General features: G+C 37.2%; 1 protein-coding gene across 1 annotated transcript in view; it reads right to left on the bottom strand.

Moving 5' to 3' along the window:
• LOC118735729 (discoidin domain-containing receptor 2) overlaps positions 1-12171 on the bottom strand; it is a 532634-nt gene extending 520463 nt beyond the window's left edge. The window contains exons 1-2 of the mRNA XM_036465663.1: positions 11531-12171; positions 2506-3611 (exon numbers count right to left, since the gene is read on the bottom strand). The gene's annotated coding sequence lies outside the window, so the exon portion shown is untranslated. The remainder of the gene's footprint in view (positions 1-2505; positions 3612-11530) is intronic.
• Positions 12172-17166: the final 4995 nt, after the last annotated feature.

Here is a 17166-nt window from a genome sequence, read left to right as displayed (position 1 = left end):
CATGGTCTTGAAAGGGTTAAGTAGGTACATACATGTACATTTCAGTCTAAAATAGTCCAAATCTATCTAGGAAGTTGTAAATCTCTCAGCTCTATTTCTAAGAAAAGCCTTTAATGCATTACCGATTGGGTTTAAGTCTACTGGGACAAGGTGAGGTGGGAGAACTGTAGACAAATCTTGGACAGGTGGCTCCCACGTCAGCTCAACCGGCGTTTGAAGAATGTGCAATCGCAAGGTCTTTCTACCCCAGGAAGAACTGGATTCGTCGGAAAGAACTTAGAGGTTTTCCAAAACATAAAGCTCTCCGCGGGACCAAATCTTACACCAAATCTACAGTGTCGTTACTCTTTGTTAGGTTAGTTTAGATTACAGCACTGGAAGCGGCTCCGCTAGACATTAATAAAAGAGGTTGATTATGCAGCCTCATTTTAGGAAATTATGGAACTGTAACTGCTGTTAGCTTGTGCGAAATTAATGAATGCGCTGGGTGCTCAAAGTCCACGCTGTCCACGTGAGAGAGTTCCTCGTATTTGCTGATAAGATAACAGCCAAGGTATTTAAACCTCAGTCTTGCCTAAAACGGGCAGCTGAAATGAAACAGCTGAGCCGATTCCACTTCGTCTTTCAAACAGCCGCATCAGGAGGCGAACGTAAAGGTATTAAGTCATTCTGCACGGATTCCTAAGGACATTGACCAGTCGGTGCTCATGTAAGAATCGGGAGCTGGCTTTGCCTAAAACACGTTTTCTTTTAGCCCTTTATTGGACTTGCTTTCTCTGTCTCTGAAGGTTTAAAGAAAGCAATAAAACTAGATATAGAAGATTATTTTCTTAGTAAGACAAAGTTGAAATTTGAGAGAAAACGCAGCCCCATTCTGCCAGAGAGTTCCAGAATCTCATTGTGGAGGTTTAATTCAAAACTTTCGACATTCATGGGATGAGTGAAGGTGGTTATGGTCTCCCGGCAAATGTCGTTGTTTGCAAGTCTATACAGTGTCAGGTCCAGTAGTTGATTTGCGTGGTTCTGCACCTAGACTCTGCCCTCACGCCTGTAGCCACCTACAAGGAATTGCTTGCTCACGATGATAATATGCTTTTTGGGAGCATCTGGGCCTCACTATATACGTGGCTGTCCGGAATGCCGTGTTTTTTTTTGGTTTTGTAAACCTGAAGCTCCGTCCACTGGGCCCTAGCTGTCTGCGGTGACCAAACCGGCGCTGCTTAGTTTAGAACCGGTCAAACAATTTCCTTGTATGTTGCCACGAATGTTTCTTCTTTGTCTTCGTCTAAGGTCGACGGCGCCAAATGCTTTTGAAAAGTCAAACGCTACTAAGATTGTTCCCTCACCAGTTATCTAGGTGCTTACGGCGTTAAGTGCGGTGATGGTACCATGCAGTTTCCAAAAACCATATTAATTTCTCGCTGGCAAGACCTCAAGTGTCTCGGACTGGGGGGAGCGTTATTGGGCGATACGGCTCAACTTTGTTGGCAGGCTTCTCCTGGTTAAGCAGCTGGACTATAAATCGGGAATGACGTTAGTTCCCATTGATAAGTTGTGGACATCGGTACCAATAGCTTTTTCCTCTCCGATAGCCACATGAACTTCACCGCTGTAAAAAAAAAGAAGGGTAATGTATTTTGGCAGTTTGTGTAGTCTTCTAGTCGCTGGTCTTACCAGTTGTGGGATCACTGATACGTGGAACCCAGCAATCGACCTGGCGACATTGGTAACGGAAGATCTGAACCAACTGCCGGGCAGTGGGGTCGCAAGGACTATTCAATAGAAGTTGGAGCTTGTGTACACAGAACATAAGGACCGTTAGCGCAGTCCCACCACCTACTAAACAACTAAGCGCTTTTGCAACAAACCAAACAGGAATGGCAGTGGAATACCTTTTTAAGCTAAAATGGGAGTTGCTATGCCCGCTGGTTAGAAATATATCTCGGTCAGGGGAAGAAACAAAAGTGAAATTTAGCGCACTTTACTTGTTTCGCATCTAACGTTCTCCACACTGAGTTGGTGCACTTCTGAGTCAGATGTATTGGCGTTTGAACAGCGTAGAAGCGCAACAAATTTCAGTTTGTTTTATACGATGGCCAATTAAGCATGATTTGTGAAAAAACAGCGCGACTTCTCTTTTCCGAGTTCTATATATTCGCATATAATCTGTTTGAATATGCTTCCGGTAAGGCCATTTGGAAAATCTATCCACTAGCCAACAAATGCTGGATTACTGGGTCAACTTATAATGCTGTTCATCAATTTCTACTTACACTACTGTGTGTATTTGTAGTTATTACTGAACTCTGGCGCGCAGTCATTACTTTAGTTACTTTAAGTTTGCAATACTTTTATTATTGTTGTTATTGTTTTTGCAAGAAAAGCTTCAAAATAATGAGCAAATCAGCAAACTTTTGCTGCCCAAGTCATTTTGACATAAACCCAAATTCATCATATCCTGCAGTAATTTGTTGTTGTAAAAGTTATTGCTTATGCTGTACTTACTTGTCTTACACAAAAATCGATATGGTCGCTTTTGTTGTTGGCGTTTGCTTACTTATTTGCGGTTATTTTGCTTTCATTCACAAAAGTTTGCTCTGTACCTTTTATGTTGCACGGCCGTTGCCATTAGCTGTGCTAAGTATGAAATATATATATTTCAGCGTCGGCTCCACGACGCGTCGTCACGTTAGCCAAGTAGCTTAGCCAAGTTGTTTGTATCCGCACTTGAGCCTCTTTGGCGCACTTTTTTTTGGTGATTTATTTTTTGGTTTAGATCTTTATTATTTTCTTGTCTCGGGGTTGATGGAAATTTTGTTTTTATTGTTGCTTATGAAATTGATTTTCTTTTACAAATTTTCATTTTCTCGCTAACTACGCCGCGACGGTTCCACGGGGAAAACTTTCGCACGCAGCAGCGCTCATTTTTTCACTTTGCCACTTTCGGTGTTTTGGGGTTTGCGTTTTTTTTTTTTTGTTTGTTTGTTATTTATTTTATTTTTATTTTTTGTTGTAGGATACTTTTTTTGGTGCTGTGCTTGTTGTTCCTTTTCCTTTTGGCCGCCACCACTTTAGCTCGTTATTTTCATAAGCGGTTTATATTTAATTTGCTACTGCTTATTTCATCAACTTATTATTATTGTTCGCTCTTCACTAACTCACACACTATGTATGTTATGGTAATTTATATTTTTCTTACTCACCACTAATTGTTGGCGCGCGCTTTGCTAATTTTTCTGTTAAATGTGTTTTTTTTTTTGCTCTTTGCTCCGGAGTTTTGCTGGTCTGTTGTTTTAAGTTCTGTTTGCGACTTATTCTTCTTATTTCTTCAACATGCTTTTAATTTTTCATATTTGTTTCTACACTGATTTGCATAATTTTATTTACATTTTGCCAAATTTGCTTATCCCAGCTTATTTTCTTTTTAATTTGGTTTATATTTTGGTCTTGTTTAAATATTTGTTTGGTTTTCTGGTATTTGTTTATGTGCAATTAAATGTATTTTGTTTAAGGGTACTTTCTTCATTGGTGGACAACACTAGACACAAGTGTATTTTTCAGTTTAACTACGGCTTGTGTTTATTTTCCAACTGATTTGTATTTGTTTTAACCTGTAATTACAAATGCGAAATAAATGTGGTTAAATATCATACATTTTGCGAGAGCTAAGGAGAGAGTATGGGTCCAAATTATATTCTGAGCGCACAAAATATAAACTGAAAATTCATTGAATATAGTACATACATACATCATCTTTCAAGCGGTATATTTTAAAATGTATAGCGGTTAAGCGGCCTCAAACCCACAGTGTACTAAATACAAACTCTGACATACGATTTAACGTTATGCTACTCGTATTAAATGTCTATACACGTATAATGCCATATAAGGATGCTGATCATTTTCATGCTTTTCTTAAGATGGTTATCCTAATTTAGCCAGCCTCAATATTTCCCCTTCCCCGGAATTCTGGTAAGAAAATCCAGTTTAGATCCGATCATTGGATCATGAAATATATATATATATTTTTTTTATATGAGAATTTAAGTCGGCTTTTTTTGCTAAAAATTACTTGTTTTATCAATTTAATGAAATAAATAGAGGAGGCAGTCTTCTTAAAAAATATTTTCGGCATTGAAAATTTTCTAAACCTCTTCAGTTTGATACCCATATTGCAATTTATCTTATCGAAGAAATTAAATTAAAATTTTCAAAGATGTGGCAATCTCCACAAAAAGAAAATTTTCAGCGTAAGCCGTCTCAAACCTCTTTCTTTTGACAGCCAATGTGGCATTATTTACTTTATCTTATAATTTACTCAAACTGCAATCTTCAAACAGGCGGCAACTCTCTATTTTTTTCTTCTTATATTTTAAGTTAGACCTCTAGCAATACATCGGTGAAAACTGCATTCAATTTCATGCAACAGTTTTCGAGTGATGTGTGACCAAACATACAGACAGGCAGACAGACTAAAATCTCTGTGTTAACTTTTTAATTAAATGGATTAAAAAATTTTGATCAGATGGCAGCTGTATCCAAAAATATTCTTGATTTAAAACGTTTTTGAACCGCTTTGGCTTGATACGCAGAAGGATTTGGAAATTGCACATGCCCTTCGAGCTTAAACGAGGCCCAACCGTCCAAGAGTCTACAGGAGGAAAGAATCGTCCCTAGTCACTATGATCCGGCACCCAAACTAGCCTTATTAAGAAGATCAAAAAGGTTATCGAGAAATCGTCCCTTAACTAAAAGTGCCATTTTTTCTGCATAAGCGATCATCCGACAACCCACTTTTTCCAGTTCCTATAGAAAGTCGTTTACAACCGCAACCAGAGTACCCCTTTTGACTGTGCGCTGATAGCAGGTGCTCCCCCACACCACCACGAGAGTTCTATCACGCAGTAAACTGTAGATAAGCCTTATAATGCTGATTTCAACCCCCAGCTTATGAATATGGGCAAATCTAAAAAATAGGTACACTCTCCAAAAAAAATTTTTATTTTTAAATTTGTGAGCACATCTATGTTTTATATATCATTTTATTCGTACTCTCTTAATGAATCGATTAATATAAGTGTACTTCATATTCATCAAGTGCTTCAAAAGTTAGACGAGGAATAAACATGAAATAGAAAACAAAAGAATAAGTTGGGTTCAAATTACGTTGTTCAAGATGTAAATTTTGAGCAAAGATTTTGAAAGTTGAACTCACTTAATTGGGACGTTCTAAATTCAATGGCATCCCCCGTTTTACCAGGTTGGCTCCGGTTTTCGAGACAACGGTATTTGAAAATTTGATAAAATTTTAACTATTTTATAAATAACTCCCTCAGTTTTGCACATAACGGTTTTTTAATATTACCTTAGTTATTCCTTAAAATTGTCGAAATGGGTGCACTTTAACGTATAGCTCCAATACAACTGACTACTCAAATATGTATGCGTGCTATATGTTAAAGTGAACCTATACTAAATTTTTACCTATTTAATTGGAGGAGTTGTAACGCAAAACAGCATCTCTGGACAATCAGTTGTATGGGAGCTAGATTTTAGAGTGAACTGATTTCGATGATTTTATGAGATAGTGCAGGAAATGTTAAAATACCAGCGTGTGCAAAATTTTAGTAAAATATCTTCAAAACTGAGCAGGTTTTTTTTATAAAATAGTTCAAATTTAAGCAAAGTTTCAAGTACCGCTATCTCCAAAAGTGGAGATAATCGGGCAAACCTGGGGACGCCATTGAATTTAAAAAGCTCCAATTAAGTAAGAGCAACTATCAGAACGTTTGTCGAAAAAAATTCGATTTGATACCACGCTCGAAATATTCTGACTACAAGAAGAAGCATAATTAAAAGTAGTTAATCGGTGTTTTTACACACTTCCAGAGAACACTTTTTTGAAGCATTTCACGGGTATATGCAACGTTACAAGGACTAGTAGTTATAAAAATATTTAGATCGTTTCGACGTATTTTCCAAACGTGCCTTCAATTTAGACATTTTTGAAATAAAAATTACGCTCGCAGAATATTTTATCTTTAAAAGTTTGTTTATTCTGAAAGCACACCTCTTGCTAAGGTGTCAAATTATTCGTAATTGTTTGTAGAATACAATACATACTTAAAAAGTTCTAAAAATTAAATATTTCAAAAACTATACGCGATAAACCGAAAATGTTGAAAATGGTGAAATGTGGAGTTACAGACTTTGGGTTACTTGCCATTTCGTTATTTTTTAATGCACACTTTTCTTACCTACTATATATGATGTATACACATAAGTGCTAAATGCCCATTAAATTTCAAATCAGAATATGGTGTGCTTCAAAAGTTATGACATAATTCATTTTGCCCCTCTTAAAAATTACATAAAAAATTCACTTGTTTTCATTCTTTTTTTTTAATTTAAACACATATAATTCAAAAGTTATGCAGCAAATTGATCCAATTTTTTTTTGAGGCTTCAAGTATAAGTCAATGAATTATATCCAAAAGCAACCAGCTTGATATAGTTTCCAACAGGGAAAATAAAGCTAAATAACACCAAGGTTACCTGTTTTTAAGATTTGCCCATATACTTGACTGTTGCCTATGGGGTGCCATTGTTGAAGGCCACCTCGATGTCGATGAAGACCCTTACTTCATAATTAGCAAATCTAACTTTGTATAAAATTTCTTAAATATACCAAAGGCATATTAGAGGATTAGTTAGATTGGGCAACAGATTCGTATCTTAAAACAAGAGCTCCTCGAAGAGCTTTCGAGCAAAGGGATAGCAGAAAGCTTTCAGCGAGTTCTGCCTAACACTTCAAAAATTATACTTCAAGTACAATTACTTGAAAAGAGCTTTCTGGATTTAACTAAATAGAGGCATGTTTTAAAGACATGGATAGAACTTGGGAAACTTTAATGAGATCTTAAAATTTCCTAATGTTAGAACTTTAAAATGTGTTTGACCTGCCACTATCATCACGAATTCCTGACGCCTTTGTTTTAAAAAGTTCTCGCTGATAAAGTGTTACTCTACTAGTTTGAACAGAGTTTCCAGCTGTTAACCATTCAAGGTACGTTTGACAATGCACGAAGAATATAGTTCATATGTATGTATTTGTTTCTATGAGAATATCCAATGTTGTTCATTTCTTCTCCGACAATAATAGTGAAAAATTATAAAAATAAAACAAACAGTGCATCGGAATGGCCGGAAGTCTAAATACCGGCGACATTTGTCAAAAAAAGTGCCAATAAAGGAAAAAAAAGAGTTTCAGCAACAGGAGGGACCGACAAATGTCAGAAGAAGTGGGAAAAATATTAAAGCGGTAAGGGCGTGCGGACAAAAAAGGCGAGAGCAGCTAAAAGCAAATGCCGAGATGCGAATATAGAGCACATTCATGTATGTAAAAATGTATTTACGCAGCGCAGTCAGCATAAAATAGTATTCCAAGTACTATGCCATTTTTCTATACAAACAGCGAAATTAAAACGAGAGCAAGTAATAGTAGAAGAAAGAAGTAGTTGAAAGTTAAAATCAAGGACAAATATTGAAAGCGAGTTTAGACTGAAGCACTAAAACAAAAAAGACTTTTCAGTGAAATGGGGGCTTATGTCTAGGTGCAAAGATGACACGTTAATGGTGAACGGATTGCTATTGTAGCAGAGAAGAAACATTTTAGATACTTACCTACATATATGTACCAAATGGAGCTGTTGGCAAGCGCACAAGACGCATATGCCAGTAACGTCGAAAAAGCAAATGTCTAACTCTGTAATAATATTGGCAACGTTTACTTTGGCTCGCAGCAAAAAGGGAAAAGGAATAATAAAACAAAAATGGAATGGAAACGGAAACGAAGTGTAGCATTTGGTATTTCGCTGATGGCGGAAATAATATGGCTGCTAAAGAAAGTCGTAGACGGTTGATATTTAGGGTAGGAGCATGCGAGGCTATACATAAGGTAAGTGAATGGAAGTTATTATATATATGTATGTACTTTTAAAATAAAGTATTTACTTACATACATATGCAGAAGGAGGTTTCCAAGTGGAATTATGAGTAGAAGTAGAAGGGGAAGAGGGAGAGCGGAAAATGAGAGTACGAAGAAGGGATCTAATGTAGTATGTTTCATAGAAGTGTTTGAGGTGTCAACAGCTCGATTTATGCTGGAAGGGGGTAACTTGAGAACACCTTGAATTAGCAACTATTTGTTGAATGGGAAAGGTACTCTTCATATAAATTCTAAACACTAAATTAAACTGGAAAATTAATGCTGAGAAACATAAAGAGTGGAACTGCATCGCTACTTATACTTGTAAACGGATCTTTGATAGCAACTGAGGTTTAAAACCGATGATGTGGATGTACACCGCTATCATCCTTACGTACGGTGCACTAGTATAGTTGCCAGCTTTAAGTAATCCATACAATGTGAGTAAAGTACATAAATAGCATACAAAGAGCGGCAGGCTCGGGTATAACTGGGGCACTGAATTTAGCCCTCACTATGATGCCCTCTGATCTATGCCTAATCGAAACCGCGTTGTACGCAGCAGTATGACTCAGAGAGCTATAGAGAGCGAGGACCCCAACCTTAAGCCATACCACGATAGCAAATAAAATGACGGATGGTATTAAGCCCTGATTTTGGCTTAATTGTACATGTGCCGTTTCCATCCAGAAGGGAATGGAGAAGGAGCCAAGCTGCAGAAAAGGAAGCCATCTGTACCATCTGTATCTGTACTGACGGATCCAAGACGGATTGTGGTGTAGGAACAGGGTATATTCCCAGGAGCTTGGTTTCAATCAGTACCTTCGGCTGGCAAACTATGCCAGCTAATTTCAGGCTGAATTTCTAGGCATTTGTGAAGCATGTAAGAAACTAAGAAAATAGTGCTACCAGGAAATAAAGATCGGTTATTTACACCGGTAGCTAGGCCACTCTCCTGGCTATATCCTTTACTGAAACCTAGTAAAAGCTAGTCAAAGAATCCAAATGTAGCTACGCTCGGCGTCTCAGTCAATATTCATCTCTCTTTTTTGGGCTCACAAACATAGGAATATAGAAGACAACGAGAGAGCAGGAAAGAAATCTATAGCCGTGATACAGGGCTATGCCCCTCAGGCAAATACAAAGAGAAATCCACTTGCACCTTCGAGAAGTAGCAAGAAGGAGGTGGCCAGAGATCCAGACTTGCAAGATAGCATCAGGGCTTTGGCCTAACTTTAGCAGGAAAAGAACAGCAGAGCTGCTTAGAAGATCCAGCGTGGAAGTATTTAGAATTGTGGCGACTTTCACCGGTCATTGGACGCTAGGAAAACACGATTGTATAATAGGTATTAAATACAGCAGAATATGCCGCCGCTGCTGCTTTAAGGGCAGTAAAGAACATTTTTGAACATTTCAAAAACTATTACACTTCCAAAAATGGTTCTGCAACTGGATTCCAACATTCAAATCGCTATCGCTAATTTGGATCTCCAAAAATCTGCAAAAGAAAAGCAAGTGCGTCTAATAAAATGCTACGTCTAGTTACATGCCCTAATACTGGCAGATTTGTCTGAGTAGACCTTGCACCTTGTACTTTTTCATGTTGCATACTTTTAGGTCTCACTGGTCTTCATTTAGAGAATTTTTGCTACGAAAGCTTAGCGTAGCGATTGTCAGAACCCCACCGCTGATCTCGTTTTAAATGTGATAAATATCTGCGGCTATATAGAAAATATATATGTATTTAAAAAATTACAGAATTTTGAATTACAAGAAAGTGTAAAAGCAAAACTTATGGGAATTTTTGTCTAATTTTTTTATACAACACTTCTAACTAATCAATACTTTTTTAAACAAAATGAATTTTCGAACTTAAAAGAAATATTTATTGCAAAGTTTAAATGAAAAACAAGTAAGAAAGTCTAAGTTCGGGCGAAGCCGAACATTAAATACCCGTCGCAAATATCAAATATATGTTTTTCACCTTTCCGAAAGCTACCGCTACATGGTAAGTCAGGGTGTATCAATTTTGAGTAAATTAGCGTCCTTAAATTTCGAAACATTGAAGTTTCAAGCATTTCTGAAATTTACCGTTACATGAAAAGCGGCCGTAATTTTAGTTTAATTTCAATAATTTTCAACGTTTTGCTTCTATGTGGTAAGAACAATAACTACACCGAGTTTGGTACAAATTGGTAGAATGGTTACCGAGATACATACATGTGATCATAAGTGGGCGGTGCCACGCCCATTTTTCAAAATTTTATCACAAACGTATTTCTTGGTAATGAATTGTTGCAGGCATCAATTTTTAATAAATTAGCTTTACTATTTACCGACTTATCAAAGATTTCGTATTTCTCTAAATTACCGTTATATGGGATGTGGGCGTATGCTGGAAACTGTGCCAAGTTTGGAAGAAATTGGTGCAGCGGTTACTGAGATATACACATGTAACCATAAGTGGGTGGCTTTTTGTAAATATCAATTTTGAGTGAATAATCTTGAGTAGTTACTAAAATATCACAGTTTTCGTATTTCTGAAAATTATCGTTATATGGGAGGTAGGCGTGGTTATTGTCCGATTTTGCCCATTTTCAATACCGTCCGTCCTACGCCAGAAAGAAGTGTACGTACCAAGTTTCGTTAACATATCTCCATTTTTACTCGAGTTATCGTGTGCACAGGCGGACGGACGGACGGACGGCCAGACAGTCACCGCTTAATCGTCTTTTGAACAGTGGCATATGTCTCGAATCCTTGTATAATCCATGTTTAATCCTAAATAAATCGTTATAAAGTGGTCAAAAGGATTTAGTAAGGACTTCACATGGTTCCAAAAAGGATTAGAGGTATGTGCCACTGTTTATTAGTTAGGGGTTTTGTTAGAGTTTTGAATTAGGTCATTATTACAGAGGACTATCGATTTATCCAGAGCTAAGTAGTACAAACACTTTGGTACTGCTTCCCAATCAAGCTGAACTGTCGCAATCTCTCCGTTACCTACCGACTAGCGGCTCTTCACCTCCAAGACCAGCGGCGGAAATTGATACGGCCTCTTTGAGAAGTTTACATAATTCCACCATAAATGTTAAAGGTTCGAGGAGAAAATTGTCATGCTATTCTAGTTCATCGAGCATTATTCTCTTCGAAAGACTTCTAGCGTAGTAACGCTTAACACATAACTAATGGTGTCTTCGTTTCTACCAAAAAATGTCGTCTTTTGATTGCCCCTTTCTCTTTTCGTGTTCTATTCTAAAATAAAGGCAAACGGGGAGAAAATTTTGTGTTCGTTTCTTCAAATGCCACACTCTTTTAAGGCCCTTTGAAGCTTTGTCAGGGAGTTGGTTACCCTGAAAATCAGATTGTTGCGTAAAACGACAATATTATGAACGGCTGGAGCTACAAGAAGGTGAAAACATGCCCACTTACAGGGTCGAGTGTAACATCCAACACATTTTGCACGGTGCAAGGTCAACATTTTTTGACAGAAACGAAATTACACATAATATATTTCACCCCAAAAACAAATTCAAAACTTACCCGTAATAGTGTCACTTTTACTGTTGGCGCTGCTAGCCGCTACTAAACTCAATTCGGAGCACAGTACACAGTAGATAGCCAAAAAAGTTGTCAGCATTTATTGATTTTTATTTTAGTCAGACAAGTTACACATGAAAACAAACATAAGATTGACTTATGAAACGCATTAAGTAAATTTTAATCCTTAAATTTTCAGATTAAAGAATTTCAACATTTTTCTTAAGTAAATTGCATGCACACCTTTAAACGATTTCGGCAATAGAAAGTAAAACCGCACTTTCGTGCAATAAGTTTTTTTGTTTCCCTTAGTTTTTGCGCACCACAATTTTTATGCAAATTTCTAAAATATTCGACTAGCAGTCAAAAATTTCCATTAGCGTTGATACCGTCTAGACGTCCGGTGAACGCGTGTGTATAGCATATGCACACTCTCACGCACACGCACACGTACGAAGCACACACCAACGCACGGCCCGGTGCTACAATGCGGCAAACGAACGAACGCGAATTTTTCAACCCGAAAATAACTAAAAAACGCAAATATACCGCAACCGACGACAAAACGCACTCCGACGCCACAGCCACAAAACGCGTTCAACTTTGTCAAGAGTTTCGCTTCGACTGGCTTTTTTGGCGTTGCAATTTCCGTTTCCTTGGAGCAACAACAACAACATCAACATGGCTTGTGTGAACGCCACACGGCATAACTGTAAAAACGATGTGCTCCCATGTAATCGAAACAAACGAAACAGTGAAACGAGCAATGAACGAACTTTTGGGCAGAGGCGAGCGCCAAAAAATGACACAACGTCAACTACGGTGCTCCTGGTACGAATCTCCTTGTAACAAAATGCCTATGAATGTATGTACGTATGTATGTAAATATATTCATTGTATGGCTAGCGCAGTGGGTGGCGACGTAAAATGGCAAAAATAGCAGCGGCTTTGGAGCGAATTTAACGAAACGAAATTGCGAGCGCAAATATTTATTTTTGCAATTTACTTTTATTCGCACACACAAAACATTAAAAATAATGCGAGCACGTTATGTCGTCGTGCCTAAACACACATACATACATACATACCTATTTATGTATTCATGCGAGAGAGTGTTTGTGTGGCGAAGCAGGTGGAAAATGGTACCTGCCGTTACTGTGGCTCATTCTTGTTGCTGAAACAGCAATAACAGCAAAGCACAAAAAAGACAACAACAGCAACAGCTATGTTAACAAACTGACTCACTTAACGGCTGTTGTTGTTGTAGTAGGTGTTTTTATTGTGGCCATATTTGCTCTTACTGAAATTCGCATATGCCTTCGTGCCGACAAGGAAAGCTGTAAAATTCTCAAAAACAAGAAAAATAGTACATTCAACGTTTTTTGCATTGAGCGCCACCGTCACTCGTGTTGTAATGTCATTTACCGTTCGCATACAAGAGTTCGTCACTCTCCCGCTTCAATGATAGGCAACAGTAACGTTTCTCTGTTGTGGGTGGTTAGGCAGTGGGCCGGCAAAGTAAACAAACATTATAAAAGTGTATGTGTGCTTGTACAGGTGAATGAGACAGAGCGCAAGAGAGAGAGAGAGAGAGGAAGAGAAATCATAAATAGAGAATACCTAAATTGGAAATGAGTGAATACATATTTTGTACTTCGCAGATAAACTTAACGAAATGGCTCGTATCTTTATTTCAAATTTAAAGATAAATATGCGTATAAGAGAATAAGATAGCGATACAGTGGTATTTTGTTGTTAGATTTCCAACAACTGTTAGCAACAGTGTAAATTTCAGCGGAGTGCTCTTAATGTATTTGATAGATTGTTCGCTGTAAACTTGTTTTACTGTGAGCATATCCCAAAAAAATGTCATGAGTATACAGTTAGATAATGTTCACTAGCTGCAGACAATGTTAACGATTTACCAGTGAATATTAATTTATTTACCAATAGATATTAGTGATTTCACATGCACTAGCAACCCCATTCAATTACAGTTTCTAGTTCGACTCTGTAAAATATTCTGCTGTTAAATTATCTAAAAGATAAGCAATATCAAAGCATTTATTTTGTTACAGGACTCCCTATAATTTTTTTTTTTGTTATAAATTTAAAGCCTTTTTGAAACCATTTTTTGAGGTTAATACATATTTGCATATACATGTATGTATTTCATTTTACGGTAGTGAAAAATAGTGCCTCCTGGGCTTATTTAACCTAAAATAAAAACTTGTTTGGTGCTGAAGCCACTTACAGGTAACAAACCACAAAAAACTTAATTGATAAATGTCTAACTAAGAAAAAATTTTACGGAAAAATAATGAAAACAATCGGAGTAATAAGTTGGCGCAGTAACATGTATTAAACCCCATTTTAATTCGCACCATATAATGTTCTTTTTCACTAACTTTAAAATTGTATATAGGTAATGAAAACAAAGAGTGCTAAGCCAATGTTTTTTTTCACTAGAAGCTGGTATATTTCTGATCTAGAAATTTAATGACAAAACGAAGTGCACATCTCTGACATGATTCAATAAAAAAACAGGTTTGCTCAGAAAACAGTTTTCTCGGCTCCTACTTGACAAAATCGGCTCCCTTAGCAAGGCACTGTGTGTGGGTGCGCGTGTGTGTGCAACCTTTTGTAAGGGAGTGCCAAAATTCTAATGTCACTAGTGAGCAAACCTTAATTATAGAATCATCCATATCTGATACATATATGTATGTATATATATATATATTTTTTTTTTCAACACATTAACGTGAAATTGAGAAACAAAACTTTAGTGTAGAATGTAAAAAAAAAATCACCAAAAAACACTTTCAATTTTAATTTTATATTTCGGATTTGGCATGTTTGTAGAAAGTAGCTTGCATTTTTAGAAGATTTTATATTTTTCCTGCGACGTCCACACATGTACTTTAATTCGAAAATATAAACAAGAGGTCGGTTAAGTTATTACAATACCACATTACCCTCCATTTATTAATAAAAACGTTTTCTTTTTAATATTTTTTGAAAAAAATTACCTCAGATGACTGAACAGTTTAAGCTTAAAAAGTTTGCATAAAAATATTTAAAATGAAATTTCTACGGAAGCATAATAATGAGAAACTGGTTTAAGAAAAACTTGACTAACTCAGCCAAAACCTTACCAATTTAGACCTATGAGGTATCATTCGTAAGGTATTTTCGCACCATTTTAACTCCTTTGCGAATAAGCTTAGCTTCAAAGATGAAACAGGAATGTAAGATAAACGAGTGTCATTCCATGTTGAATTAAGATGTGTTCGTATTGAATACAGAAAAAATTGGGACTTGAATGAGTTTCTTTTTGCAAAGAAATAAAAAGGGTGTCTACCTATTTCCAAGTTTTTAGTGACTTAAAATCCTGCATTTCTACATTTCAGGAAGGGGGGGAGGGGGAGGACACCTACAACCCCCCCTAAATACGGCCTTGCTGGAAACAGATATATTCCACGTTGTCGGTGTTCCAAAGGTCATCCACTCCAACAATGGCAGACAAATATCGAGAGAATGCCTTGCAAAGTTTTTACAGGCTTATGGGGTTAAGCATGTCGAGACCGTGAAGCGATAAATATGGAAACATATAAAGCCGTATTTGGGGAGACCATGATCCAAAGTGGGAGTGCAAACGATATACTCCGAAGAGTAGGTTCATTGGGTGATTTTATCGATGCCAGATCGGCTTGCGTCAATAAGGGAAAAGCTGATAAAGGGTATAGAAGAGGCGTATAAGAAGGGGCCGCGGGCATACAACACAAGGTCTCGGAAGGGCTTTAAATTGAGCAATGCTGTCGATTGATATAATGTGAAACTCGCAGCTAAGTATCTCAAAACGGTTATTCGCGCCATTAAGGGTAACTCTTTGTATGAGATAGGTGACGTAGCAGGGCGTTCCGTCAGCATCTATCCCGCGAAAGATCTCCGCACATAATCTGGACATTAAAAAGAGCTTAGCATAAGTTCAGCTTTTCGAGCGCAAATATGGAAATTTTTTGGTTGGCTTTAGAATTTTATTACTTGGTCCTCGATGAATCAAAATTTGCAATTCAAATCAAGTTTTTTTTCTTTCTTCTTTTATAAGCTTATGGTTCTGAGTGGACAAAAAGCATTATCCTAATTGTATTTTATAATAAAAAGTGCCTTGTAAAAATTCGCAGAAGTAGCAGCAAAGTATGCCTAAATTGAGTGAACATTTTTTTATAAGCATTTTATCTTTCCCAAAAATTGTGTGAGCTCCAACCTACTAAGAAAGTATATTTAAACAGCAAAATCACTTCGGTTCTATATATCACATACTTCACATAAAAATATGCTCACCATATAAATCTCATTTTCCTTAATCTACTTCATACTTCACTGTCAATTCCATGAGCAAAAACTATATATGTACGTGAACAGCTTATTTTACCTTTTTTTTTTTTTTGCTATGAAGTAGAATGAAGAGAAACATTTCAATTTTCGTTTCGTTTCACCTGCACATTAAATATTTAAAATTATTGATTACATTTTGCTACTTTTTTCTCACCTTTGGAAATGGGTGGTGCCTGCCACCTGCCCGCTAATGTGAACTTTTTATGTACTTAGTATGAAGGGGTCGCCTTACACACTCCTTAACTTGCCGCGCGCTCCATAAAAAAGGAGTGTAGTGCGCAACTTTGTTGCTTAGTAAAAGTAAAAAAGTAGCAAAAACCAGCATAAATAACGGAACGGATACTCAGCAGTTGGAACAGCAGGAGCAACTTTGTGTGAGAAGGACATACCAACTTCGGCTATTCCGGCTGCTTACTTCATTCACCTTTATTACAGGTTAGGCGCCATTAAGCGGCAGTAAAAAAATCCAGCGTGGTGATAATGGGAGAATGAGAGCGAAAGAGAGTTGCAGATAAACTGATAATTGTTGCTTCACTCAGCGGAATGAAAGTGCAATGAAGCTAGTCGGGGGAGAGCAAGAATCCTTGTTAGCTAAAAATTGCGCTCGCGACTCTCACGGCCGCTCTCCCACTTCAATTTCTTACTCTCTTACACACTGCTTATGTATGTTTGTACATTTTTAATGCCGCCTGTTGATAAGCGTTAATGTAATTACGGAGTTAGGTTACGCATGAAGTGGTAGGTTGAAAAGTTTATGAGCTTATTTTTACTACCAAAGGCAGCTTCTGCCAGCCACCCTCTCATACTACTGCATATTACATACGCTTCTCTGCTTGCCTGGGCAAAAATGTTATATGCAGCTAGTTGCATTATTGCATTGAAGGTGCGAAACTGCGTATGAACGCAAGTTATCCAGGCAAAGGAGTTTCAGCTGCACCTCCATACATGCGTGCAAGGACATTATACATGCATACATATGTATATCCTTATTTGTTCATACATATGCTTAAATTCGCATGTATGTACACAATGAAAAACTCGAAATATGCACAAAAATATTTCGTACATTTTGTGACAGTTTATGAAGTATTTTGCATGCGGTGTAGGGTTACTAACCACAAATGAGCCGGAACTTGCATGCAATGAAATATTTTTGACTGAAATACTTGCAGCCAGCTAGAAATTTTATGGACAATGTCGGGGTTGTTGCACTTGTAAAAGTATTTTGTTGCAGTTGGTAG

This window comes from Rhagoletis pomonella, unplaced genomic scaffold, assembly GCF_013731165.1.
Source record: "Rhagoletis pomonella isolate Grant_MI unplaced genomic scaffold, Rhpom_1.0 Rhpom_scaffold_00003, whole genome shotgun sequence".
Lineage (NCBI taxonomy): Eukaryota > Metazoa > Arthropoda > Insecta > Diptera > Tephritidae > Rhagoletis > Rhagoletis pomonella.
This window is presented reverse-complemented; position numbering and strand designations above follow the sequence as displayed.